Source organism: Ochotona curzoniae, unplaced genomic scaffold (genome assembly GCF_017591425.1).
Source record: "Ochotona curzoniae isolate NIBS_2020 unplaced genomic scaffold, NIBS_Ocur_1.0 contig_1340, whole genome shotgun sequence".
Taxonomy (NCBI): domain Eukaryota; kingdom Metazoa; phylum Chordata; class Mammalia; order Lagomorpha; family Ochotonidae; genus Ochotona; species Ochotona curzoniae.
The window spans coordinates 50,852-57,559 of NW_024465049.1; the positions used below are offsets into that span (position 1 = coordinate 50,852).

At 46.4% G+C, this 6,708-nt stretch overlaps 1 pseudogene; it reads right to left on the reverse strand.

Annotated features, from left to right (window-relative positions):
* Positions 1 to 5,621: 5,621 nt before the first annotated feature.
* Positions 5,622 to 6,392, reverse strand: LOC121146809 (annotated as a pseudogene).
* Positions 6,393 to 6,708: the final 316 nt, after the last annotated feature.

The window sequence follows — 6,708 nt, forward strand, 5'->3', positions numbered from 1 at the left end:
AAATAATAAAAAATAATCAAGAAACAAAATAGTCATGAAAAAGAAAATCAAAAATATTGAGAAGCTTTGGGATGAGTCTAAGGGATTAAAAAATAACGTTTTCACAGACATTCAGCAGGTCCAACATGAACTTTCACAACTGAAAACCACAATAGCAACCTTGACCAACAGAATGAATGCTGCCAAGGGAAGAATGTCAGACATAGAAGATAATTAGATTAGAACACACAACTAATAAGAAACCTGGAAGCAAGTATGATCCAAACCAAGAAATCTATACAGGAAATTAACAACAGCATCAAAAATTATAGGAGATCCGGAAGGTGTGGAAAGACAATCATGATTGCAGGAGGTGTTGAAACAATTGTGTAGGTGAACATCCCAAACTTGAAGAACATAAAAGCAAGTCAAATTCAGGAAGGCTGGAGAACCCCAAACAGATCCTATCCACAAAGACCCTCACCCAGACACACTGTAATCAAGCTCCCCTCAAATGAATAAGGAAAAATTGCTGAAACATTATTTGTCACTCATGTGTTGGTTACTTAGTGGCGTGTTTCATTTTCTTGCAGTCTTGTAATAGCCTCAGTCTCCATTCTGCCTTAGCTATTTATTCATCTATTTTAATCTATAATCCTAAACTGATTGGCACAGGGTTTTAAAAAGATTCAATTGTTTTAGAAGCTTTTATTTTTCAAATGAATAGTATTTTTGAGTGTAAAACATTCATTCAAGACGTCATCCCCTAATAAGATGAAACTTTCTAGAGTATTTCTACTTCCTCCTGATATTCCTTTTGTAGTATACTATACAGCTTTTGCTTTGTGGAAACTGCTTTGCAGAAGGATGGTCTCAACAGAAAGGAAAAATGAAAAGAAACAAATTCAAACTATCTAAATACACACACACAGACAGACACACTTTAAAAGATTTGTTAACATAATCTATGGCCTCTCACGCATGTTAGTAGTAGGGTGCTGCACTGGAATTGTGAGGTAGCTGGACCATGAACTAAGCACACTCATATGGGATGCCAACACTGCAAGTGATCACTTCAAAATTGCTGCCAATTGAGCCCAGCGGCGTGATGTAGCGGCTAAAGTCATCACTTTGAATGTGCTGGGATACCAAGTGGGCGCCGGTTCTAATCCCAGAGGCTCCACTTCCCATCCAGCTCCCTGCTTGTGGCCTGGAAAAGCAGTTGAGGATGGCCCAAAGCTTTGGGACCCTGCACCCATGTGAAAGACCTGGAGGAAGTTCCTGGCTCCTGGCTTCTGATTGGCACAGCACCAGCCGTCGCGCTCACTTGGGGAGTGTAATCATTGGATGGAAGATCTACCTCTCTATCTCTCCTTCCACTGTGTATCTGACTTTGTAGTAAAAATAAATTAATGTTTTTAAAAAAAACTGCTGCCACATCACAATGCCCATGCTTAATGTCGTCCAGGAACCAGGAACTTCTTTCCAGGTCTCCCACACGGGTGCAGGGTCCCAATGCCCTGGGTTGTCCTTGACTGCTTTCTCATGTCACCCGCAGGGAGCTGGATGGGAAGCAGGCCTCCGGGATTAGAACCGGTGCCCATATGGCATCCCGGGGAATTCAAGGGGATGACCTTAATCATTATGCTATTGTGCCAGGCCCTAAAATAGATCTTAAACAAAACAAAACAAAACAAAACTGGTGTTGCTAAATGGACAAAAATTAATGAAAAAATATATAAGCAAATTAATGAAAGAAAAAATTTGAAGGACCAATATGGATATATTATGTTTTCCTTAAAACTTTCTTCCCTCAAAATAAGACTTTATTTCTACATATAGATGACTATTAAAATAAACGTGAAAAAATAAGAATGGCTTTTATATAAAATGTCACAAAATTACCATTTGAAATGCACAAAGCAGAACACCATGAGAAGATGATTTGGTTTTCCAAGTGAATAGAATCCAAGCATTGTTACAAAGGGCAATGGTAGGGTCCCTGCAGTGACACAACTGGCTTTGACTCCCCTCTGGCCGCCCACCGGGCTCCTGATGTTCCACTCCATGTCCAACTCCCTACTTGTGACCTGAGAAAGCAGCAGAGAACATCTTAGATGCTGCATCCCCTGCACCCACAGGAGAGAACCAGAGGGCATTCCTTCTTCCTGGCTCAGCTGCTGCTGTTGCGACCATTTGGAAAGCAAACCAATGAGTGTAAGTTCAGGGTGACCCAGAAAAAGCTCCTGGCTCCTAGCTTCATATGAGTTCAGCTCTGGCCTTGGCATCCATTGGGGGAGTGTACCAGTGAATGGTAGACCTCTCTCTCCAATGCTATAATTCTTTTAATAATAAATTAATTAATATCTTTTCAAAAGAAGGAATAAGGAAAAATGATAGGACATATTAGATATGATTAACCGTAGTGAACATCATGGTAGAAGTGTAATGAATTATGAAAAATTAACGTAGCTGCAGTTCATGGTATGTAGTTCCAACCTGACACATGTAGCAGGTATGAAGGACTGGCAGGACTACAAATGTATATGAAATGGCTCCTTCCTTGTACTTAGATTGATGATCATGAAATGCAGTCCGATGAAAGGAAAAACAGGGAAAGCACAGTGATGTTTTCTTCTGTTTGGCTCATTATTAATGCTGGCTTCTCTTTCCTGGCCACACCATGACTGGTTGTTTTTTGTTTTTTTGTTTTTTTTAATAAATTTTTATTTTGACATTCTGTACATAGTTAATTAGGGTAAGAAGATTCAAGAGCTACAGGAAAGTGGATAATACTAGTATGTTTTCCATATTGTTACTTTCATGTTTAAAGGGGGGTATTAAGGGGGAAGGCCCACCCAATTTCCCACCCTCAACAGGTCCCGGATGTAGGGCATGCTCTGAGGTTCTTGCTAAAGTTGTTTTGATATTGCCACAGTTACGAATCACTGCCAATCTTCCCACTCCAACCACTATGAGATCCTTGAAGAATTCACTGATTGACATAGTCCATCATAGCTGAAATGGTTGGTTGACCTGTTCTGTCTTCTCTCTTTTCTTCGTTAGGGTTCTGAGTCCAGCATTTAGATTAGGAAGATCTCCAAAGAAACTTCTTGTATGTGCTAACAAGTACAGGGCCTGGTACCGTCCATCGCCCCAATCAGCTGGTGGTTGCAATTGCTGGGTTGGTTCTGTTTTCACTCCCGACTTCCACTGGAACCAATGGGTCTTGCAGTCCAGCCTGGTTCTGCCCAGCACATACTTGGCCCTCACATAAACCAGTGGGAGCTGCAGCCTAGTTGGAGCGACTCACAATAACCCCCAACAGGCCCACCCCCTATCCTGGTTTGCCAGTAAGTGTAGCAGTAATCCAGTCTGTCCCACACCCCATTCCCTCCAAGCCGCTATCTTAGTTTTATGTCCTCCTGTGGAAGTGGTAACCCAAGAGGGATGAGCCCACTATTTCCCTCCCAGGCCAATCCCACTCCCAGATTCCAGCTGATGCTCTGTCTAAGCCCAAACAACCCTCACCCACTTTAATTTTATTTGCACCAGTAGGAATAATCCGCCCAGCCCGGCTTTTCCCTGATCTAGTCCACCTGAGGCACACAGGTGTGGTAGCCCTGCCTAGTCTGGTCTGCCCCCATCGTAGCCTATGCTCTCCTGCGGAAGTAGCTGCCCAGCAAAGGAACCCTCCCTTATTCCCCTGCCGGCTCTGCCCACTTCCTTTCTTGTTCTCAGGCTGGTTGGGCGCTGCGTTCCCTTTCGGTACAGGCAACCTCACCTTGGCATTCCATATTGTGCACTAGTCTTTGTTGCGACCAAACCTGGGTCGACCCACACTGGTGCCTGGATTTGCCAGTGGATGACACAAACAGTTTCAGCCTGGTCTTGCCCCCACATCTGCCAATTGTATGCCAGTGTGTAGCTTTCCATGGCCTTTTCTGGGCTGTTTCCTATCATGTTTCTTGCGCTTACCTGCCGAGTCTGTGTCCTGCCAGAGGAGTTGCCCAGGCTCCTCCATCAGAACCTCTCCCAATGCCAGGTTTCACTCTTACCAGTGGGTCCATGAGCCAACCCTACTCAGTCCACCTCCTGTCATAGCAGGAACTGTGGCTTTTCCTGACTTGCCTTCCACCCAATCTGGTTCTTGCTGTTGGATGTTCCAGCCCAGCCATATTTTGCCCATACCCACGTATGGCTCAGTAGGGGTTGAGACCTTGCCTAGTCCATCTCACATCTGCCCTGGTCCTCTAGGACACCAGGGGGTGTTGGGGTGTTTCCCGGTTTGGTGCATCCAATCCCAGTCCACACTTGCACCATGGGAGACTACAAGTGTTTCCAGATCAGATCACAGCCCCCTTCCAGGAAACACGCTTCTTGGTGGGAAACTCAGCCCAGCTAGGGTTGTCCCCTTTGCTCCCCATCCGGGTCTATTCCCAGCCATAGATCACTTGCCTCCAAGTGGATGCTCTGACTCAGCTTGGCCCAGCCCCTCCCCTGTCTCGAACTCTGCTTTAGACACTGTGTCTTAGCGTCCCTGGCTCCTGCAGACTAGTAGGAACCAAAGCCTAGCTCGGCATGTCCTCTGCTCCCTTCTGGTTTCTAGTTTTACTTGTGGGCTAAGGTTTGCTCAGTCGTGCCTGATCTACTCTGTTCCCTTACCAGTTGACACATTAGCCAGCTGTTGGAGCTACTTTCCAGGACAAGCCCCAAGCCATAGCTTCTGTATGGACTGGTATTGGTGCTCAGCATTATTAGTGATTATAAGTTTTACAAAGGAAGAGTTACTGCCTGATTGAGGTTCAAGAAGCACAATGGGTTCAACCTGGAGGTAATTAAGCAGCGATTCAAAGAACCAAATCCCCAGAGCTCCTGGGCTGGGCGGCCAGCAGGCGGAGCCTGGCACCAAATGGCGCATGTGCACATGGTGGCTGTGCACCCGCGTTGGAGACCTGGAAGAGGCTCCTGACTTTTGATCAGCACAGCATCAGCCTTTGCGCTCACTTGTGGAGTGAATCATCAGACGGAAGATCTTCTTCTCTGTCTCTCCTCTCTGTATATCCGCCTTTAAAATTAAAAAAAAAATAGTAAAAATAAATCTTTAAAAAAAAATTCCCAGGCCCAAGTCGCGCCCCTCCCAAATCCCATTCACTGCCCAAAGAAGGCAGCGGGTGGGTCCTGGACCTGCCCAATCCCAGAGATGCCCCCCCTCGCCCTACTCACCCCTAGGGAAGCGGCCCCTGGAACCCAGCAGGCCCAGGGAACAGCTCAGCATATGCACATGGCGGCTGTCTGGAATCCAGGCATGAGACGCCCCATCCTGAGAACAACCAGCTTCCGGGACCCCTTGACTGGTTGTTATGTGCCAGTACTTATTCAGATGATCAGCATAATTAAACAGTAAAACAAAATACCCAATGCATTCTAGTTCGATTGACATTCTTCATTAAGACTTAAAAGGGACAGAGTTGAGGTCTTCCATTTACCCCAAATGGATGAAACGGCCAGAGCTGAGCCAGTTTCTTCAGAAGCGAGGAGCCAGGAGCTTCTTTGGAAGTCTCCCCCAAGGACTGAGGGGTGAAAGGCTTTGGTGCATCCTCTTCTACCAGAGATTTATTTTGATTTCCCATATTCATATTTCACATATTCTTCTTTCTGCGACATTCTCTAGTAGCTTCCCTGTTTTTCATCATCCGTATTGGTCTTTTAACCTGGGGGCCATCAGTTTTAGTTGCCTGAGATGTCAGTGTCAGCGGTGACTTCATCACCACCGTTTGTGGCAGTGAAGTCACTGAGGGTGTGGTCCGGATCTGGTGTGTCTACACATCTCCCGATGCAGTTGTGCTACCACCTGGTTGCTGGGCACAAGAATCTGCTGTCCATCAGAGGTACACGCATACTGGAGAAGCCTCCCTTGCTGAGCAGTGCCTGACCTTGTCCTGGTCAATGTGTGCAGGCCCTGTATGCCATCTGTGCCTGGACTGGCCAACTGTGTGGCTCCATCTGGGGCAATGGCAATGGACTGTCTGCTGCTCGTCTGACCGGGACAGACATAGACGCGACAGCAGACACGCCGGGTTATTCTCTTTCTTCTCTTCTGCCCTATGTATCTTCAGAAGACAGGAGTTTTACAATGTTTCTGTTAGACGGCTGTGGTGCCAGGATCCCCTGGGATTTCTGGGAGGAGCCTATGCTCTACGACGGGTCCTGAGACTGCTCCGTGTCAGATAAAGATGTACCATGCTCCAGGATTCGAAGAATCTATATCATCAAAATATCCATATTACGAAAAGTATTCCACAGATTCAATGCAGACCCTATCAAAATTCCGACAACATTCTCAGAAATATAGGACATAACAGGAAACTCATCTGTTGAGAAATGTGAGCTCCCTGAACTGCTGAACCAGCCTGAGGTTGATCCAAAGCCAGGAGCAGGGAGCCAGGAGCCAGGAGCTCTTCTGGGTCTCCCACACAGGTGCAGAGTCCCAAGGTTTTGGGCTGTCCTCCACTGCTTTCCCAGGCCACCAGCAGGAAGCTGGATGAAAAGTGGACCTGCTGGGATTAGAACGGGCACCCACATGGGATCCCAGCACGTTCCAGGGGAGGACCTTAGGTTCTAGGCCACCATGCCGGGCCCAAACCCATTGTATCTATGACAGTTCTCTGTGATTTTCCAAGGTCTCATTTCAACTAGTATTTGAGTCAACACAAGGTCATTTCTCCT